Source organism: Anguilla anguilla, chromosome 1 (genome assembly GCF_013347855.1).
Source record: "Anguilla anguilla isolate fAngAng1 chromosome 1, fAngAng1.pri, whole genome shotgun sequence".
Taxonomy (NCBI): Eukaryota; Metazoa; Chordata; class Actinopteri; order Anguilliformes; family Anguillidae; genus Anguilla; species Anguilla anguilla.
The window spans coordinates 42,868,814-42,890,457 of NC_049201.1; the positions used below are offsets into that span (position 1 = coordinate 42,868,814).

Sequence of the window (21,644 nt, forward strand, 5' to 3'; positions counted from 1 at the left end):
GCAGGATTACATTACAATTACATTTCCTCACAATATTCAATTAAAAGTATTGCCTAATCACATAGGCATCCACAGGTTTAAAACATTTTTTGGATATTTTCAATGAAACATTCACCCCATTCATGTATAGAGACATGCGGTTCTGTAGTGAACTAATTACAGGCACTCTTTAGCCCTTGTGGGACATTATTGCATACACACTGCAATGTGGCATGATCTCCTTTCCCTTCACAAAAAAGAGCCTCTTCTTACAGCTGTAAAGTTAACACACCAATGTTCCTGTTGCTTATGATGTCATAATAAAAACACTGAAAAAATGATTTAATTGACTGATTGTAAATTTGACTGCCTTTACAATGCATTTCTGCCCTGGCATAGTATTTCACAGGTGATTGGAGAGGATTCCCTTTGAACATTCCATGATGTCAAATTTCAGTCATTTCTTAAATAGTAAAGTCATAGAAGGTGAAACACTGTGCTTTCCTGTTGTAAGTTTACAGGCACGCTTTCCGTTCCCTGATGGATATTATTTTTCACTACGATAGCCAGAAAAGGCTGTACTGCTATCGTCCAACAGAAATCTGTGGCGCTCAGCTCATATGGATTTTGAAATTGGATTTGTGTTGCTTTCGCACCCGACTGGGTCATTTACGATAGCGTCACGACTGCCAGGAAGCAGATAGCTTCACTAAACTGCATTGGCGGGGAATCTACCCAGTGTCTCCTGCTTAGAAGGCAGCTATGCTCACCACTATACCACCAATGCACATACCTGCAAAGAAGTATTACCTTTGCTGTCGCAAAAGATTTGGGCTTTTTTTGATTTTTGAAATTTCGGAGGCCCATGGCGGTCCGCCATAGTCAATTGGGGGCTCGTTGGTCTAGGGGTATGATTCTCGCTTCGGGTGCGAGAGGTCCCGGGTTCAAATCCCGGACGAGCCCTAGGATACTTGCATCAGTCCCGTATCGCTTGCAGGCGGTCCAGCATTCCGACGGGTGGTTTTGTCTCAACTCTGAAAAACGTGACGCAGTGCAAGGTTTCTTCTATGCCAGCGATGACTTTCTGATCGCGTGCTGCTGTTACATGATTTACGACTATTTGGTCAAAATGGCAGCGGATGCGTTTCAAACCCTTGCCTCCCTGGAGAGCGGAGAGTAAATGCAGCACCTTGGACCCATGGGCCACGCTCTCTCGCATCGATGAACCTGCCTGTGAGAAATGCATTGGTTTCTGACAGTTATAACGCTTCTAAGTATTTCTTAAGACTTTCACGGGCATACAAAGTACCATTTCCAAAAGTCCTGTGAGTTTAACCACTAACTTGTACATTACACCTCATTGAAAATGTCAAATTGAAATGAACAGACTATGTTTGCAATACATTTGTATATTTAACTTTGACCTGCTGCTATATGCTTCTGAGCTGCCATCACATGCGCAAAAAACAATATAATTCAATTTGAAAATGAATTTTTGCTTTCACGACGACTAATGTCTACCCTTTGGTTTGAATGAAAAATGCACTGAGCAGCAGTGCACTGAGCAACACACCAATGTTCCATTTGCTTCTGATGTCATAATAAAAACACTGAAAAAATGATTTGATTGACTGATTGTAAATTTCACTGCCTTTACAATGCATTTCAGCCCTGGCAGAGTATTTCACAGGTGATTGGAGAGGATTCCCTTTGAACATTGCTGTCTATGCATCCATGATGTCAAATTTCACTCATTTCTTAAATAGTAAAGTCATAGAAGGCGAAACACTGTGCTTTCCTGTTGTAAGTATACAGGCACGCTTTCCGTTGCCTGATGGATATTATTTTTCACTACGATAGCCAGAAAAGACTGTACTGCTATCGTCCAACAGAAATCTGTGGCGCTCAGCTCACATGGATTTTGAAATTGGATTTGTGTTGCTTCCGCACCCGACCGGGTCATTTACGAAAACATCACGACTGCCCGGAAGCAGATAGCCCCACTAAACTGCATTGGCCGGGAATCGAACCCGGGTCAACTGCTTAGAAGGCAGCTATGCTCACCACTATATCACCAATGCACATACCTGCAAAGAAGTATTACCTTTGCTGTCGCAATAGATTTGGGTTTTTGGCGTGTTTCGATTTTTGACATTTCGGAGTGCCATGGCTTTCAGCAACAGTCATTTGGGGGCTCGTTGGTCTAGGGGTATGATTCTCGCTTAGGGTGCGAGAAGTCCCGGGTTCAAATCCCGGACGAGCCCGGGCAGAGATGCATATGTTCTGTTTTGTTTGCAGGGAGTCGAGCAATCTGGTGCCTGGTTTTGTCTCAACTCTGAAAAATGTGACGCAGTGCCAAACAACTGCACAGATACTAGCGAGGATTCCAATTTACCATTGCTCTCTATGCATTCATGATGTCGAAATTCAATCATTTCTGAAGTGTTAAATTCACGGATGGTGAAACGCTCTGCTTTCATGGTCTAAGTTTGCACGCGTGTGTTACGTATTCTGATACAAATGATTTACCTTTACATTGGCGAGAACGAGCCATACAGTTGAAGTTGATCCATTGCACTAAGGGCACTGCTTCGTGTACGTTGCAAACTCAGATAACCCAATAGTTTGTTTACATTTCAGAATAAATTCAGGATTTTCAGTTCCACAAAGTCATTTGACGATTTAGCCCGACTGGTTATCGGGCCAACAGAGTGTTAAGTCCAAATGTGGAAAACCACAGGTTTATGGTTAAGTTTGCAGGTGAAATCACGCACAAACAAACAGCCAAAAGTAAAATGATGCAGAGAAAAAAATTTCAAGGAATAATATGAGAGTCAGGTACAGTACCAATAGCACGGAATGTAAATTGCAGTGTAAATTGCATTCAATTGGCATATCGGTGTGTTCATCATATCTCCTGACCATGCATGAATGAACACTATTGAGGTAGCTTTCAACTGCAAAGGGTTTCACATTGGTTATATATTTACATAATCAGAAAGAAATAAATGTTTTCATAGCATTTCCAAATGTTCTGTGTGTTTAACTACTAACTTGTACGTTACCCTATCGATATTGTTAAAATGAAATAATCAGACTATGTTCACAATATCTTTGTATATTGAACTTTGACCTGCCGCCAGCTGCTTTAGAGTTCCCGTCACATGCGCAAAAAAAAAAAAACAATATAATTCAATTTGAAAATTAATCTTTGCTTCCACGAAGATTAACGTCTACCCTTTGGTTTGAATAAAAAATGCACTGAGTGCACTGAGCAACATTAACAGGTCATGTCCTTAGAATTCTGTATCATTCACATCCTTTAGTTTTATTGTTCCATTTATTTGTGCAAATGTGCTACCAAAAGAAACCCGTTTCTAGCAGGATTACATTACAATTACATTTCCTCACAATATTCAATTAAAAGTATTGCCTAATCACATAGGCATCCACAGGTTTAAAACATTTTTTGGATATTTTCAATGAAACATTCACCCCATTCATGTATAGAGACATGCGGTTCTGTAGTGAACTAATTACAGGCACTCTTTAGCCCTTGTGGGACATTATTGCATACACACTGCAATGTGGCATGATCTCCTTTCCCTTCACAAAAAAGAGCCTCTTCTTACAGCTGTAAAGTTAACACACCAATGTTCCTGTTGCTTATGATGTCATAATAAAAACACTGAAAAAATGATTTAATTGACTGATTGTAAATTTGACTGCCTTTACAATGCATTTCTGCCCTGGCATAGTATTTCACAGGTGATTGGAGAGGATTCCCTTTGAACATTCCATGATGTCAAATTTCAGTCATTTCTTAAATAGTAAAGTCATAGAAGGTGAAACACTGTGCTTTCCTGTTGTAAGTTTACAGGCACGCTTTCCGTTCCCTGATGGATATTATTTTTCACTACGATAGCCAGAAAAGGCTGTACTGCTATCGTCCAACAGAAATCTGTGGCGCTCAGCTCATATGGATTTTGAAATTGGATTTGTGTTGCTTTCGCACCCGACTGGGTCATTTACGATAGCGTCACGACTGCCAGGAAGCAGATAGCTTCACTAAACTGCATTGGCGGGGAATCTACCCAGTGTCTCCTGCTTAGAAGGCAGCTATGCTCACCACTATACCACCAATGCACATACCTGCAAAGAAGTATTACCTTTGCTGTCGCAAAAGATTTGGGCTTTTTTTGATTTTTGAAATTTCGGAGGCCCATGGCGGTCCGCCATAGTCAATTGGGGGCTCGTTGGTCTAGGGGTATGATTCTCGCTTCGGGTGCGAGAGGTCCCGGGTTCAAATCCCGGACGAGCCCTACGATACTTGCATCAGTCCCGTATCGCTTGCAGGCGGTCCAGCATTCCGACGGGTGGTTTTGTCTCAACTCTGAAAAACGTGACGCAGTGCAAGGTTTCTTCTATGCCAGCGATGACTTTCTGATCGCGTGCTGCTGTTACATGATTTACGACTATTTGGTCAAAATGGCAGCGGATGCGTTTCAAACCCTTGCCTCCCTGGAGAGCGGAGAGTAAATGCAGCACCTTGGACCCATGGGCCACGCTCTCTCGCATCGATGAACCTGCCTGTGAGAAATGCATTGGTTTCTGACAGTTATAACGCTTCTAAGTATTTCTTAAGACTTTCACGGGCATACAAAGTACCATTTCCAAAAGTCCTGTGAGTTTAACCACTAACTTGTACATTACACCTCATTGAAAATGTCAAATTGAAATGAACAGACTATGTTTGCAATACATTTGTATATTTAACTTTGACCTGCTGCTATATGCTTCTGAGCTGCCATCACATGCGCAAAAAACAATATAATTCAATTTGAAAATGAATTTTTGCTTTCACAACGACTAATGTCTACCCTTTGGTTTGAATGAAAAATGCACTGAGCAGCAGTGCACTGAGCAACACACCAATGTTCCATTTGCTTCTGATGTCATAATAAAAACACTGAAAAAATGATTTGATTGACTGATTGTAAATTTGACTGCCTTTACAATGCATTTCAGCCCTGGCAGAGTATTTCACAGGTGATTGGAGAGGATTCCCTTTGAACATTGCTGTCTATGCATACATGATGTCAAATTTCACTCATTTCTTAACTAGTAAAGTCATAGAAGGCGAAACACTGTGCTTTCCTGTTGTAAGTATACAGGCACGCTTTCCGTTCTCTGATGGATATGATTTTTCACTACAATAGCCAGAAAAGGCTGTACTGCTATCGTCCAACAGAAATCTGTGGCGCTCAGCTCATATGGATTTTGAAATTGGATTTGTGTTGCTTTCGCACCCGACTGGGTCATTTACGATAGCGTCACGACTGCCAGGAAGCAGATAGCTTCACTAAACTGCATTGGCGGGGAATCTACCCAGTGTCTCCTGCTTAGAAGGCAGCTATGCTCACCACTATACCACCAATGCACATACCTGCAAAGAAGTATTACCTTTGCTGTCGCAAAAGATTTGGGCTTTTTTTGATTTTTGAAATTTCGGAGGCCCATGGCGGTCCGCCATAGTCAATTGGGGGCTCGTTGGTCTAGGGGTATGATTCTCGCTTCGGGTGCGAGAGGTCCCGGGTTCAAATCCCGGACGAGCCCTAGGATACTTGCATCAGTCCCGTATCGCTTGCAGGCGGTCCAGCATTCCGACGGGTGGTTTTGTCTCAACTCTGAAAAACGTGACGCAGTGCAAGATTTCTTCTATGCCAGCGATGACTTTCTGATCGCGTGCTGCTGTTACATGATTTACGACTATTTGGTCAAAATGGCAGCGGATATGTTTCAAACCCTTGCCTCCCTGGAGAGCGGAGAGTAAATGCAGCACCTTGGACCCATGGGCCACGCTCTCTCGCATCGATGAACCTGCCTGTGAGAAATGCATTGGTTTCTGACAGTTATAACGCTTCTAAGTATTTCTTAAGACTTTCACGGGCATACAAAGTACCATTTCCAAAAGTCCTGTGAGTTTAACCACTAACTTGTACATTACACCTCATTGAAAATGTCAAATTGAAATGAACAGACTATGTTTGCAATACATTTGTATATTTAACTTTGACCTGCTGCTATATGCTTCTGAGCTGCCATCACATGCGCAAAAAACAATATAATTCAATTTGAAAATGAATTTTTGCTTTCACGACGACTAATGTCTACCCTTTGGTTTGAATGAAAAATGCACTGAGCAGCAGTGCACTGAGCAACACACCAATGTTCCATTTGCTTCTGATGTCATAATAAAAACACTGAAAAAATGATTTGATTGACTGATTGTAAATTTGACTGCCTTTACAATGCATTTCAGCCCTGGCAGAGTATTTCACAGGTGATTGGAGAGGATTCCCTTTGAACATTGCTGTCTATGCATCCATGATGTCAAATTTCACTCATTTCTTAAATAGTAAAGTCATAGAAGGCGAAACACTGTGCTTTCCTGTTGTAAGTATACAGGCACGCTTTCCGTTGCCTGATGGATATTATTTTTCACTACGATAGCCAGAAAAGGCTGTACTGCTATCGTCCAACAGAAATCTGTGGCGCTCAGCTCACATGGATTTTGAAATTGGATTTGTGTTGCTTCCGCACCCGACCGGGTCATTTACGAAAACTTCACGACTGCCCGGAAGCAGATAGCCCCACTAAACTGCATTGGCCGGGAATCGAACCCGGGTCAACTGCTTAGAAGGCAGCTATGCTCACCACTATATCACCAATGCACATACCTGCAAAGAAGTATTACCTTTGCTGTCGCAATAGATTTGGGTTTTTGGCGTGTTTCGATTTTTGACATTTCGGAGTGCCATGGCTTTCAGCAACAGTCAATTGGGGGCTCGTTGGTCTAGGGGTATGATTCTCGCTTAGGGTGCGAGAGGTCCCGGGTTCAAATCCCGGACGAGCCCGGGCAGAGATGCATATGTTCTGTTTTGTTTGCAGGGAGTCGAGCAATCTGGTGCCTGGTTTTGTCTCAACTCTGAAAAATGTGACGCAGTGCCAAACAACTGCACAGATACTAGCGAGGATTCCAATTTACCATTGCTCTCTATGCATTCATGATGTCGAAATTCAATCATTTCTGAAGTGTTAAATTCACGGATGGTGAAACGCTCTGCTTTCATGGTCTAAGTTTGCACGCGTGTGTTACGTATTCTGATACAAATGATTTACCTTTACATTGGCGAGAACGAGCCATACAGTTGAAGTTGATCCATTGCACTAAGGGCACTGCTTCGTGTACGTTGCAAACTCAGATAACCCAATAGTTTGTTTACATTTCAGAATAAATTCAGGATTTTCAGTTCCACAAAGTCATTTGACGATTTAGCCCGACTGGTTATCGGGCCAACAGAGTGTTAAGTCCAAATGTGGAAAACCACAGGTTTATGGTTAAGTTTGCAGGTGAAATCACGCACAAACAAACAGCCAAAAGTAAAATGATGCAGAGAAAAAAATTTCAAGGAATAATATGAGAGTCAGGTACAGTACCAATAGCACGGAATGTAAATTGCAGTGTAAATTGCATTCAATTGGCATATCGGTGTGTTCATCATATCTCCTGACCATGCATGAATGAACACTATTGAGGTAGCTTTCAACTGCAAAGGGTTTCACATTGGTTATATATTTACATAATCAGAAAGAAATAAATGTTTTCATAGCATTTCCAAATGTTCTGTGTGTTTAACTACTAACTTGTACGTTACCCTATCGATATTGTTAAAATGAAATAATCAGACTATGTTCACAATATCTTTGTATATTGAACTTTGACCTGCCGCCAGCTGCTTTAGAGTTCCCGTCACATGCGCAAAAAAAAAAAAAACAATATAATTCAATTTGAAAATTAATCTTTGCTTCCACGAAGATTAACGTCTACCCTTTGGTTTGAATAAAAAATGCACTGAGTGCACTGAGCAACATTAACAGGTCATGTCCTTAGAATTCTGTATCATTCACATCCTTTAGTTTTATTGTTCCATTTATTTGTGCAAATGTGCTACCAAAAGAAACCCGTTTCTAGCAGGATTACATTACAATTACATTTCCTCACAATATTCAATTAAAAGTATTGCCTAATCACATAGGCATCCACAGGTTTAAAACATTTTTTGGATATTTTCAATGAAACATTCACCCCATTCATGTATAGAGACATGCGGTTCTGTAGTGAACTAATTACAGGCACTCTTTAGCCCTTGTGGGACATTATTGCATACACACTGCAATGTGGCATGATCTCCTTTCCCTTCACAAAAAAGAGCCTCTTCTTACAGCTGTAAAGTTAACACACCAATGTTCCTGTTGCTTATGATGTCATAATAAAAACACTGAAAAAATGATTTAATTGACTGATTGTAAATTTGACTGCCTTTACAATGCATTTCTGCCCTGGCATAGTATTTCACAGGTGATTGGAGAGGATTCCCTTTGAACATTCCATGATGTCAAATTTCAGTCATTTCTTAAATAGTAAAGTCATAGAAGGTGAAACACTGTGCTTTCCTGTTGTAAGTTTACAGGCACGCTTTCCGTTCCCTGATGGATATTATTTTTCACTACGATAGCCAGAAAAGGCTGTACTGCTATCGTCCAACAGAAATCTGTGGCGCTCAGCTCATATGGATTTTGAAATTGGATTTGTGTTGCTTTCGCACCCGACTGGGTCATTTACGATAGCGTCACGACTGCCAGGAAGCAGATAGCTTCACTAAACTGCATTGGCGGGGAATCTACCCAGTGTCTCCTGCTTAGAAGGCAGCTATGCTCACCACTATACCACCAATGCACATACCTGCAAAGAAGTATTACCTTTGCTGTCGCAAAAGATTTGGGCTTTTTTTGATTTTTGAAATTTCGGAGGCCCATGGCGGTCCGCCATAGTCAATTGGGGGCTCGTTGGTCTAGGGGTATGATTCTCGCTTCGGGTGCGAGAGGTCCCGGGTTCAAATCCCGGACGAGCCCTAGGATACTTGCATCAGTCCCGTATCGCTTGCAGGCGGTCCAGCATTCCGACGGGTGGTTTTGTCTCAACTCTGAAAAACGTGACGCAGTGCAAGGTTTCTTCTATGCCAGCGATGACTTTCTGATCGCGTGCTGCTGTTACATGATTTACGACTATTTGGTCAAAATGGCAGCGGATGCGTTTCAAACCCTTGCCTCCCTGGAGAGCGGAGAGTAAATGCAGCACCTTGGACCCATGGGCCACGCTCTCTCGCATCGATGAACCTGCCTGTGAGAAATGCATTGGTTTCTGACAGTTATAACGCTTCTAAGTATTTCTTAAGACTTTCACGGGCATACAAAGTACCATTTCCAAAAGTCCTGTGAGTTTAACCACTAACTTGTACATTACACCTCATTGAAAATGTCAAATTGAAATGAACAGACTATGTTTGCAATACATTTGTATATTTAACTTTGACCTGCTGCTATATGCTTCTGAGCTGCCATCACATGCGCAAAAAACAATATAATTCAATTTGAAAATGAATTTTTGCTTTCACAACGACTAATGTCTACCCTTTGGTTTGAATGAAAAATGCACTGAGCAGCAGTGCACTGAGCAACACACCAATGTTCCATTTGCTTCTGATGTCATAATAAAAAGACTGAAAAAATGATTTGATTGACTGATTGTAAATTTGACTGCCTTTACAATGCATTTCAGCCCTGGCATAGTATTTCACAGGTGATTGGAGAGGATTCCCTTTGAACATTGCTGTCTATGCATACATGATGTCAAATTTCACTCATTTCTTAAATAGTAAAGTCATAGAAGGCGAAACACTGTGCTTTCCTGTTGTAAGTATACAGGCACGCTTTCCGTTCTCTGATGGATATGATTTTTCACTACAATAGCCAGAAAAGGCTGTACTGCTATCGTCCAACAGAAATCTGTGGCGCTCAGCTCATATGGATTTTGAAATTGGATTTGTGTTGCTTTCGCACCCGACTGGGTCATTTACGATAGCGTCACGACTGCCAGGAAGCAGATAGCTTCACTAAACTGCATTGGCGGGGAATCTACCCAGTGTCTCCTGCTTAGAAGGCAGCTATGCTCACCACTATACCACCAATGCACATACCTGCAAAGAAGTATTACCTTTGCTGTCGCAAAAGATTTGGGCTTTTTTTTATTTTTGAAATTTCGGAGGCCCATGGCGGTCCGCCATAGTCAATTGGGGGCTCGTTGGTCTAGGGGTATGATTCTCGCTTCGGGTGCGAGAGGTCCCGGGTTCAAATCCCGGACGAGCCCTAGGATACTTGCATCAGTCCCGTATCGCTTGCAGGCGGTCCAGCATTCCGACGGGTGGTTTTGTCTCAACTCTGAAAAACGTGACGCAGTGCAAGATTTCTTCTATGCCAGCGATGACTTTCTGATCGCGTGCTGCTGTTACATGATTTACGACTATTTGGTCAAAATGGCAGCGGATGCGTTTCAAACCCTTGCCTCCCTGGAGAGCGGAGAGTAAATGCAGCACCTTGGACCCATGGGCCACGCTCTCTCGCATCGATGAACCTGCCTGTGAGAAATGCATTGGTTTCTGACAGTTATAACGCTTCTAAGTATTTCTTAAGACTTTCACGGGCATACAAAGTACCATTTCCAAAAGTCCTGTGAGTTTAACCACTAACTTGTACATTACACCTCATTGAAAATGTCAAATTGAAATGAACAGACTATGTTTGCAATACATTTGTATATTTAACTTTGACCTGCTGCTATATGCTTCTGAGCTGCCATCACATGCGCAAAAAACAATATAATTCAATTTGAAAATGAATTTTTGCTTTCACGACGACTAATGTCTACCCTTTGGTTTGAATGAAAAATGCACTGAGCAGCAGTGCACTGAGCAACACACCAATGTTCCATTTGCTTCTGATGTCATAATAAAAACACTGAAAAAATGATTTGATTGACTGATTGTAAATTTGACTGCCTTTACAATGCATTTCAGCCCTGGCAGAGTATTTCACAGGTGATTGGAGAGGATTCCCTTTGAACATTGCTGTCTATGCATCCATGATGTCAAATTTCACTCATTTCTTAAATAGTAAAGTCATAGAAGGCGAAACACTGTGCTTTCCTGTTGTAAGTATACAGGCACGCTTTCCGTTGCCTGATGGATATTATTTTTCACTACGATAGCCAGAAAAGGCTGTACTGCTATCGTCCAACAGAAATCTGTGGCGCTCAGCTCACATGGATTTTGAAATTGGATTTGTGTTGCTTCCGCACCCGACCGGGTCATTTACGAAAACTTCACGACTGCCCGGAAGCAGATAGCCCCACTAAACTGCATTGGCCGGGAATCGAACCCGGGTCAACTGCTTAGAAGGCAGCTATGCTCACCACTATATCACCAATGCACATACCTGCAAAGAAGTATTACCTTTGCTGTCGCAATAGATTTGGGTTTTTGGCGTGTTTCGATTTTTGACATTTCGGAGTGCCATGGCTTTCAGCAACAGTCAATTGGGGGCTCGTTGGTCTAGGGGTATGATTCTCGCTTAGGGTGCGAGAGGTCCCGGGTTCAAATCCCGGACGAGCCCGGGCAGAGATGCATATGTTCTGTTTTGTTTGCAGGGAGTCGAGCAATCTGGTGCCTGGTTTTGTCTCAACTCTGAAAAATGTGACGCAGTGCCAAACAACTGCACAGATACTAGCGAGGATTCCAATTTACCATTGCTCTCTATGCATTCATGATGTCGAAATTCAATCATTTCTGAAGTGTTAAATTCACGGATGGTGAAACGCTCTGCTTTCATGGTCTAAGTTTGCACGCGTGTGTTACGTATTCTGATACAAATGATTTACCTTTACATTGGCGAGAACGAGCCATACAGTTGAAGTTGATCCATTGCACTAAGGGCACTGCTTCGTGTACGTTGCAAACTCAGATAACCCAATAGTTTGTTTACATTTCAGAATAAATTCAGGATTTTCAGTTCCACAAAGTCATTTGACGATTTAGCCCGACTGGTTATCGGGCCAACAGAGTGTTAAGTCCAAATGTGGAAAACCACAGGTTTATGGTTAAGTTTGCAGGTGAAATCACGCACAAACAAACAGCCAAAAGTAAAATGATGCAGAGAAAAAAATTTCAAGGAATAATATGAGAGTCAGGTACAGTACCAATAGCACGGAATGTAAATTGCAGTGTAAATTGCATTCAATTGGCATATCGGTGTGTTCATCATATCTCCTGACCATGCATGAATGAACACTATTGAGGTAGCTTTCAACTGCAAAGGGTTTCACATTGGTTATATATTTACATAATCAGAAAGAAATAAATGTTTTCATAGCATTTCCAAATGTTCTGTGTGTTTAACTACTAACTTGTACGTTACCCTATCGATATTGTTAAAATGAAATAATCAGACTATGTTCACAATATCTTTGTATATTGAACTTTGACCTGCCGCCAGCTGCTTTAGAGTTCCCGTCACATGCGCAAAAAAAAAAAAACAATATAATTCAATTTGAAAATTAATCTTTGCTTCCACGAAGATTAACGTCTACCCTTTGGTTTGAATAAAAAATGCACTGAGTGCACTGAGCAACATTAACAGGTCATGTCCTTAGAATTCTGTATCATTCACATCCTTTAGTTTTATTGTTCCATTTATTTGTGCAAATGTGCTACCAAAAGAAACCCGTTTCTAGCAGGATTACATTACAATTACATTTCCTCACAATATTCAATTAAAAGTATTGCCTAATCACATAGGCATCCACAGGTTTAAAACATTTTTTGGATATTTTCAATGAAACATTCACCCCATTCATGTATAGAGACATGCGGTTCTGTAGTGAACTAATTACAGGCACTCTTTAGCCCTTGTGGGACATTATTGCATACACACTGCAATGTGGCATGATCTCCTTTCCCTTCACAAAAAAGAGCCTCTTCTTACAGCTGTAAAGTTAACACACCAATGTTCCTGTTGCTTATGATGTCATAATAAAAACACTGAAAAAATGATTTAATTGACTGATTGTAAATTTGACTGCCTTTACAATGCATTTCTGCCCTGGCATAGTATTTCACAGGTGATTGGAGAGGATTCCCTTTGAACATTCCATGATGTCAAATTTCAGTCATTTCTTAAATAGTAAAGTCATAGAAGGTGAAACACTGTGCTTTCCTGTTGTAAGTTTACAGGCACGCTTTCCGTTCCCTGATGGATATTATTTTTCACTACGATAGCCAGAAAAGGCTGTACTGCTATCGTCCAACAGAAATCTGTGGCGCTCAGCTCATATGGATTTTGAAATTGGATTTGTGTTGCTTTCGCACCCGACTGGGTCATTTACGATAGCGTCACGACTGCCAGGAAGCAGATAGCTTCACTAAACTGCATTGGCGGGGAATCTACCCAGTGTCTCCTGCTTAGAAGGCAGCTATGCTCACCACTATACCACCAATGCACATACCTGCAAAGAAGTATTACCTTTGCTGTCGCAAAAGATTTGGGCTTTTTTTGATTTTTGAAATTTCGGAGGCCCATGGCGGTCCGCCATAGTCAATTGGGGGCTCGTTGGTCTAGGGGTATGATTCTCGCCTCGGGTGCGAGAGGTCCCGGGTTCAAATCCCGGACGAGCCCTAGGATACTTGCATCAGTCCCGTATCGCTTGCAGGCGGTCCAGCATTCCGACGGGTGGTTTTGTCTCAACTCTGAAAAACGTGACGCAGTGCAAGGTTTCTTCTATGCCAGCGATGACTTTCTGATCGCGTGCTGCTGTTACATGATTTACGACTATTTGGTCAAAATGGCAGCGGATGCGTTTCAAACCCTTGCCTCCCTGGAGAGCGGAGAGTAAATGCAGCACCTTGGACCCATGGGCCACGCTCTCTCGCATCGATGAACCTGCCTGTGAGAAATGCATTGGTTTCTGACAGTTATAACGCTTCTAAGTATTTCTTAAGACTTTCACGGGCATACAAAGTACCATTTCCAAAAGTCCTGTGAGTTTAACCACTAACTTGTACATTACACCTCATTGAAAATGTCAAATTGAAATGAACAGACTATGTTTGCAATACATTTGTATATTTAACTTTGACCTGCTGCTATATGCTTCTGAGCTGCCATCACATGCGCAAAAAACAATATAATTCAATTTGAAAATGAATTTTTGCTTTCACAACGACTAATGTCTACCCTTTGGTTTGAATGAAAAATGCACTGAGCAGCAGTGCACTGAGCAACACACCAATGTTCCATTTGCTTCTGATGTCATAATAAAAAGACTGAAAAAATGATTTGATTGACTGATTGTAAATTTGACTGCCTTTACAATGCATTTCAGCCCTGGCATAGTATTTCACAGGTGATTGGAGAGGATTCCCTTTGAACATTGCTGTCTATGCATACATGATGTCAAATTTCACTCATTTCTTAAATAGTAAAGTCATAGAAGGCGAAACACTGTGCTTTCCTGTTGTAAGTATACAGGCACGCTTTCCGTTCTCTGATGGATATGATTTTTCACTACAATAGCCAGAAAAGGCTGTACTGCTATCGTCCAACAGAAATCTGTGGCGCTCAGCTCATATGGATTTTGAAATTGGATTTGTGTTGCTTTCGCACCCGACTGGGTCATTTACGATAGCGTCACGACTGCCAGGAAGCAGATAGCTTCACTAAACTGCATTGGCGGGGAATCTACCCAGTGTCTCCTGCTTAGAAGGCAGCTATGCTCACCACTATACCACCAATGCACATACCTGCAAAGAAGTATTACCTTTGCTGTCGCAAAAGATTTGGGCTTTTTTTTATTTTTGAAATTTCGGAGGCCCATGGCGGTCCGCCATAGTCAATTGGGGGCTCGTTGGTCTAGGGGTATGATTCTCGCTTTGGGTGCGAGAGGTCCCGGGTTCAAATCCCGGACGAGCCCTAGGATACTTGCATCAGTCCCGTATCGCTTGCAGGCGGTCCAGCATTCCGACGGGTGGTTTTGTCTCAACTCTGAAAAACGTGACGCAGTGCAAGATTTCTTCTATGCCAGCGATGACTTTCTGATCGCGTGCTGCTGTTACATGATTTACGACTATTTGGTCAAAATGGCAGCGGATGCGTTTCAAACCCTTGCCTCCCTGGAGAGCGGAGAGTAAATGCAGCACCTTGGACCCATGGGCCACGCTCTCTCGCATCGATGAACCTGCCTGTGAGAAATGCATTGGTTTCTGACAGTTATAACGCTTCTAAGTATTTCTTAAGACTTTCACGGGCATACAAAGTACCATTTCCAAAAGTCCTGTGAGTTTAACCACTAACTTGTACATTACACCTCATTGAAAATGTCAAATTGAAATGAACAGACTATGTTTGCAATACATTTGTATATTTAACTTTGACCTGCTGCTATATGCTTCTGAGCTGCCATCACATGCGCAAAAAACAATATAATTCAATTTGAAAATGAATTTTTGCTTTCACGACGACTAATGTCTACCCTTTGGTTTGAATGAAAAATGCACTGAGCAGCAGTGCACTGAGCAACACACCAATGTTCCATTTGCTTCTGATGTCATAATAAAAACACTGAAAAAATGATTTGATTGACTGATTGTAAATTTGACTGCCTTTACAATGCATTTCAGCCCTGGCAGAGTATTTCACAGGTGATTGGAGAGGATTCCCTTTGAACATTGCTGTCTATGCATCCATGATGTCAAATTTCACTCATTTCTTAAATAGTAAAGTCATAGAAGGCGAAACACTGTGCTTTCCTGTTGTAAGTATACAGGCACGCTTTCCGTTCCCTGATGGATATTATTTTTCACTACGATAGCCAGAAAAGGATGTACTGCTATCGTTCAACAGAAATCCGTGGCGCTCAGCTCACATGGATTTTGAAATTGGATTTGTGTTGCTTCCGCACCCGACCGGGTCGTTTACGAAAACGTCACGACTGCCCGGAAGCAGATAGCCCCACTAAACTGCATTGGCCGGGAATCGAACCCGGGTCAACTGCTTGGAAGGCAGCTATGCTCGCCACTATACCACCAATGCACATACCTACAAAGATGTATTACCTTTGCTGTCGCAAAAGACTTGGGCTTTTTTCGGTTTTTGACATTTTTGAGGCCCATGGCGGTCCGCAATAGTCAAATGGGGGCTCGTTGGTCTAGGGGTATGATTCTCGCTTAGGGTGCGAGAGGTCCCGGGTTCAAATCCCGGACGAGCCCTAGGATACTTGCATCAGTCCTGTATCGCTTGCAGGGGGTCCAGCATTCCGACGGGTGGTTTTGTCTCAACTCTGAAAAACGTGACACAGTGCAAAATTTCTTCTATGCCAGCGATGACTTTCTGATCGCGTACTGCTGTTACGTGATTTACGACTATTTGCTCAAAATGGCAGCGGATGCGTTTCAAACCCTTGCCTCCCTAGAGAGCGGAGAGTAAATGCAGCAGCTTGGAACCCTGGGCCACGCTCTCTCGCATCGATGAACCTGCCTGTGAGAAATGCATATAGTATAGAGAATATATAGCATATAGAGAAATAGTATTTCACAGGTGATTGGAGAGGATTCCATTTGAAAATTGCAGTCTGTGCATCCAATTAAATATAAAACATTTGGAAATCATTTAGAAACAGAAACAGTAAATAGAAATATATTTTGTTTCACTACATTAATCCACAATTCTAGCTTTTTTGGGCACACAGGGAAATTGTTTGGCTGAATACTCAGTTCTCATTGATCTGAGGGTGTGCATTATATATTTTTTTTCAGTAACAGTTATGAAATGAATATGCAGCAAGATCCAAAATTATAAAGCAGTTAACCCCTTTGTGCAATGCCCCTAGTGGTCGTCATGCTGGCGTGCCTAAATTGCTCAGCTCTCTCAGACATTCATTGCTCCTGCAAACAAACTAGCAGTTGAAAATAGAAAAAAGAACGTGTTTGTTCTAGTTTGATTAGTAGACGATACACAACAACTGTGCCGAATACAGCGCCACCATTGTCATGCAGCACCTCCTCCCTGCAGTCTCATCTGCAGCTATACCCCCCACCTATGACACACTGGACAATGATGTCTATCTGGGCATTCACAAAAATATCTTTCACCACTAAAAAATTGTGTTCCGTCATAGTAACAAGATAAACCCAGCAACTGCCCTAACAAATGCCAATACAGCAGTATAAATGCTGCTCACTGAATAATGAAATAAACAAGACAAATTTTTCTAAAATTATACCATGTCATTCAAATGTCAATATCTGGGACTAAAAATGGAATAAATATACAACCTTACCATTGGTTTTACGCGTGGAGATGTCCCTTTTGAGACTGAGAGGTCATATATTGTCTTGGACAATCCGTTTGTGAAATACATTCACCCATTTGTGATGCCTTGGTATCTTCCAAAATAACTGCGCATGCTGTTTATGGTGTTGTCATCCTTTGTATTACAATCTAGCTTGATTGACAATTAATCTTTCCAAATGGAAACAGTATAAGCTTTCTAACAATGTATAACATGTCCTATTTTACTTTTTGAATAGTGTTTTATAAACCTGAGTATCCGAAAGTTGTGAATCATCATCGCCGCCTTACGCATTCATTCTGAAGGAGCAGTAAAAGACACTGCTCCAGGTGAAACAATAATGATCAGTTTCGTCTTATTTTGTAAATGATTATTATTGGGGAATTCTGAGCATAGCTAAGCCATATGTTTGCTGATAGACCTAGCTGACAGTTTTCTGGAATAATAGTCAGGAAAGGAGAGGACAGCATTGATTCTCTGTCTCTATCTACTGAACACAGATAAGATTTCTTCTTAGATATGTAACCTTCAAATAGGTTAGTTGAATTTTATATAATGAGAATTTTTCACACTGTGACATAAGTATTCATTGCATGTTCAGCAGATTTTGTGTTCATGCACCGGATGTGATGTGACTTGGAACATTGCCAAAATGTGGTGGATGGTTGAATATTGTTTTAATGTCATCCCACCCACATACAAGGAAAAATTACATACTGTAGAGTAAAAAAAAAAATGAGTACACATTTAGGTACTGTACCACATTGTGTAATACTGTTTTTGCATTATTTTAAAATCTGATTATCAATGTTTCATCTTAAACCTTCATAAAAGGCATATTTATATGCTGTATATAATGGACAAAAAGCATTTTAGTCATTTTTGGAGAGATTTTGGATATGTTTCTGGACCCCTAGATATGTTAGACCACTATAATGACGAAAAGCTTGTAATTCTCACTTGAAAATGATACAACAGTGAGTTTATTGAGTCAACACAGTTGATTTGTAGTGAAATATGTGAATATGTTGTGATTTACAGCAATGCATAATTTAGACACTGGGTACACTGCTGACTTTTAGATCTTTAGTAGTTCTACATATCCATCCTCAGAATTTACCCACTTGTGGTCAAGGAGTATTTGATACAGGACACGTATAGTTTATTTTGTCTTATATATGGGATTTCTCAGTATTTCATTGCAAACTAAAAAAGACCAAATTCATTTTAGGCAATTGCATTTGTGGCACTTTATTTCTTCCTAAATTATGAATATAAGCTAATCTAAGTTAATATGGTAAATAGGACAAATGTATTGCTTAATTTAAGCCATTTTTAAGTCTTGGTGATGCTCACATCTGGAGTTATAAAGCTTTAAATAGGGTACCCCCTAAATGGACAAGGATTGGCCAGGTTTGACATGTGTGCAAAAGGGTTAAACAGCAATGTCATTCTTTCGGTTTAATTAATGTTACATCACCTCCCATTTTCAATGTCCAATTTCACAATTTATGGCAACACTGTGTGGCTATTGTAGCTTATAGCTTGATTTACAGTTGCCAACCATCCTGAAAAATATGAAATCATCCCTTATTTGGACAGTAGAATAGGAATTTTGTATTTAACTCTGGGTTACAGGATGCATTTTCTGCTGTATCTTGTTCTGTTATGTGAACGATTGCATTTATAGTTTAACCGCTGTTATGAATATTATTAACAATAGTAAGCTATTTAGCTAGCTAGCTGGGATAACAAGCATGCCATAAAACTATTTTGACTTGCTGAATTTTAATATTGGCTAGGTAACAAGCGATGGCAAACCTAGCATATAGCTATCTTGCAGTCTAACCCGGTTTCAAAGGGTTTTAGAAAGACACTATGTCTACAGTGCCTGACCACACCATTTAAAAAAGCAAGACAGAGCTAGAGAAATAAATTTGTTTGACTTATGGTTTTGTGCAATTTTTTTGGTGGTAATTGTAAGGTATAAAAACGAGAAGGAACTATTTTTCCTGATAGAATCATTGTTTTCATGGAATTAACAACCCAAGGTTTTTGCTTAACAATGGTGCAAATAGAACTATCAGCCAGAGTTTAAAATAACAACGGTCCAAATACAACTATCAACCAGAGTTAAAACAATATGCCCAAATGGCCCGAGAGGAATATTTCAATTTCATCTGATTTAGTCAATAAAAATCAATAAAGCTGAAAGTATTAGCCTAATATATAGTCATTGTCAGTAAACCAGTTTGGGCTGTCTCTTTATTGTAAAATAATGCACTTTGGGGGTGGTTAAGCAATCTCCTTGTGGTTTATATGTATGTATAGTTCAATAGCAGTTGGGTTGGTCGCATCAGATTACTGGGTGATTGCATCCTATTAAAGGTTGACAACTCATTTTTTCCTTTGCGGTTGAGTTGTCCAAGCAGCACTTCCTCTTCACAAAACAGGACTTCTTGATAATGTTTCCTTCCATCATACCTACGAAGCAGTTTGTCTGATATCTGACATTTTTTGCATTGCCGGCTACTTCCCATGTTAATTGCAAAATTTGTTGACATCAAAATCACCTGTTGTTTAGTTTTAAAGGAGTGAAGCATTCAAATAAGGTTGTCAGCAGAGGCAAATCCAAATGAGGAAAACCATTTGATGCCTCTGTTCTCTGTGTGTCTCTGCTACAACCTCATGCACATGCTTCACCTTTTACAAACCTGTTCTGTCGTGCTGTGAGCTGGGAATTTGAAATCAGTATTAGTAATTTGCAAATCCAGAAATCAGCCCCACTGCTGCTTGACCTCTGCACAAGCTTTTTTTTTTTTTGACAGCAGCTTCTTGGAAGATATCATGACTTGTTGCATCCACTGTGGATATAAATATTGTATATCATAATTCCCGGACTCTTACTGTTAGCGTCACGTCTTCTTTGGGTATCAACTAGTTTAACTTTTATTCTTCTCATAAAACAAAAAATTACAAAAGATGTGCCCAGTACTTATATGGTTGATATTGATACCAATGGTTTTGTAGTTCTTGCGAATTCAGGAAGGAGTGGGGGATCTTAGACATAAGACATATCCCACGAGTGATTATTGATAACATCCTTGAACAGTTGTTTAATTTGAAAATTACAGCATGAATCATCAAGTAAAGAGAGACTCACCTCTAAATAATCAAGCCTCAGAGGTCATTTCAAGGCCAAGGTAATTAAAGATACCATTACAGAACAGACTATTGTCTGTATATGCTTGTCTGCAGGTGTGAGTGGGGATAGGTTATGTGGTGTATAGAACTGACTGCAAGGGCTGCAACTACACTTTTGGCATATAAGGACTGTCAATCTTCCTCATGCCACTGAATGTGTGTATATGTGTGGTTTCTGCATGAATGTAATGTGTGTGGCTGCACAGTAAACAAACTAAAGCAGTATTTAGGATGACCATGGGTTAATTCCATCTTTAGTATGCACTAAAAGAAGACGAAGATAAACTGGAACACATATCTGAATGAAAGTAATTCATTTCTGAACTACTTTCTTTCCTAAATGACAATGAATAATCATAGCTGTTACTTGATTTGCATCTGTTGCTCAATTGGGAATATATACAGGACAAAGATGTTTAATGCCCCCCATGACATTTCACCACATGAAGAGATTGATCAGCTTTCACTGAAATAAAAACATCATTCCATGTATTAATCGCAAGTTCCTATGGAGACAGTCTAGAAGGGTCAACTGGCAGTGGCCTAATCAATTTCCCAGCAGAAATGAGATCCTGCTTTTTTCTGTTCAATTTGAAATGGCCAGTCATAATTATAGGCTGCTCCTTTTCAATGCATTATCTGACCCAGCTTGCAACCATACTGTGGCCCATTAATGGCCTGCCATCTGTCAGTCCGCCAGCATTTTGCAAATTGGCACTATAGCAGTCTTCCATTTGACAGCTGAGGCAAGGATATAGATGAGGATCAACAGAATGTAACCAAATTGTTGATTAATGGCTTCTAAAAGACTACTGTAATGCTGATTTGGAAAATGCTGGAGCTGGGGCAAACCTGTGGAGGTGCACAATAAGACACAGGGGTTGGTTGTTTAGTTAGTCTACCTCTTGACATGACATTATGGCCAATTATGCATCTTGCTACATGACTCAGTATACAGCATTTAGGAACAGTAACCTGAACAGATGACAACTGTAAAAACACAACAGATGTTCCTGCCCAAGATTAGGGGGGCAAGGAGAGCTTGTTCATTTACAGTGTCAGCTAACATGACCGCACAATTCAAATAATTTCACAGTAGACACAGTACCAAGATAGCATGTTTATGCCATATATGCACAAACAGTGCATGAAAAAATAATTC

The 21,644-nt window shown here is 40.7% G+C and overlaps 15 non-coding genes across 15 annotated transcripts; 11 read left to right on the forward strand and 4 right to left on the reverse strand.

The window, feature by feature from the left end:
* The first annotated feature begins 870 nt into the window (after positions 1-870).
* trnap-cgg lies at positions 871-942 on the forward strand. Its single transcript has one exon. It is a non-coding gene; the product is annotated as a tRNA-Pro (tRNA).
* A 1,046-nt stretch (positions 943-1,988) lies between these two features.
* On the reverse strand, positions 1,989-2,060 carry trnar-ucu. Its single transcript has one exon. It is a non-coding gene; the product is annotated as a tRNA-Arg (tRNA).
* A 111-nt stretch (positions 2,061-2,171) lies between these two features.
* trnap-agg lies at positions 2,172-2,243 on the forward strand. The gene has a single exon. It is a non-coding gene; the product is annotated as a tRNA-Pro (tRNA).
* A 1,986-nt stretch (positions 2,244-4,229) lies between these two features.
* Positions 4,230-4,301, forward strand: trnap-cgg. Its single transcript has one exon. It is a non-coding gene; the product is annotated as a tRNA-Pro (tRNA).
* A 1,222-nt stretch (positions 4,302-5,523) lies between these two features.
* trnap-cgg lies at positions 5,524-5,595 on the forward strand. The gene has a single exon. It is a non-coding gene; the product is annotated as a tRNA-Pro (tRNA).
* Positions 5,596-6,641: 1,046 nt separating this feature from the next.
* trnar-ucu lies at positions 6,642-6,713 on the reverse strand. Its single transcript has one exon. It is a non-coding gene; the product is annotated as a tRNA-Arg (tRNA).
* A 111-nt stretch (positions 6,714-6,824) lies between these two features.
* On the forward strand, positions 6,825-6,896 carry trnap-agg. Its single transcript has one exon. It is a non-coding gene; the product is annotated as a tRNA-Pro (tRNA).
* Positions 6,897-8,883: 1,987 nt separating this feature from the next.
* On the forward strand, positions 8,884-8,955 carry trnap-cgg. The gene has a single exon. It is a non-coding gene; the product is annotated as a tRNA-Pro (tRNA).
* Positions 8,956-10,177: 1,222 nt separating this feature from the next.
* Positions 10,178-10,249, forward strand: trnap-cgg. The gene has a single exon. It is a non-coding gene; the product is annotated as a tRNA-Pro (tRNA).
* A 1,046-nt stretch (positions 10,250-11,295) lies between these two features.
* On the reverse strand, positions 11,296-11,367 carry trnar-ucu. Its single transcript has one exon. It is a non-coding gene; the product is annotated as a tRNA-Arg (tRNA).
* A 111-nt stretch (positions 11,368-11,478) lies between these two features.
* trnap-agg lies at positions 11,479-11,550 on the forward strand. The gene has a single exon. It is a non-coding gene; the product is annotated as a tRNA-Pro (tRNA).
* Positions 11,551-13,536: 1,986 nt separating this feature from the next.
* On the forward strand, positions 13,537-13,608 carry trnap-cgg. The gene has a single exon. It is a non-coding gene; the product is annotated as a tRNA-Pro (tRNA).
* A 1,222-nt stretch (positions 13,609-14,830) lies between these two features.
* Positions 14,831-14,902, forward strand: trnap-ugg. The gene has a single exon. It is a non-coding gene; the product is annotated as a tRNA-Pro (tRNA).
* A 1,046-nt stretch (positions 14,903-15,948) lies between these two features.
* Positions 15,949-16,020, reverse strand: trnag-ucc. The gene has a single exon. It is a non-coding gene; the product is annotated as a tRNA-Gly (tRNA).
* A 104-nt stretch (positions 16,021-16,124) lies between these two features.
* trnap-agg lies at positions 16,125-16,196 on the forward strand. Its single transcript has one exon. It is a non-coding gene; the product is annotated as a tRNA-Pro (tRNA).
* Positions 16,197-21,644: the final 5,448 nt, after the last annotated feature.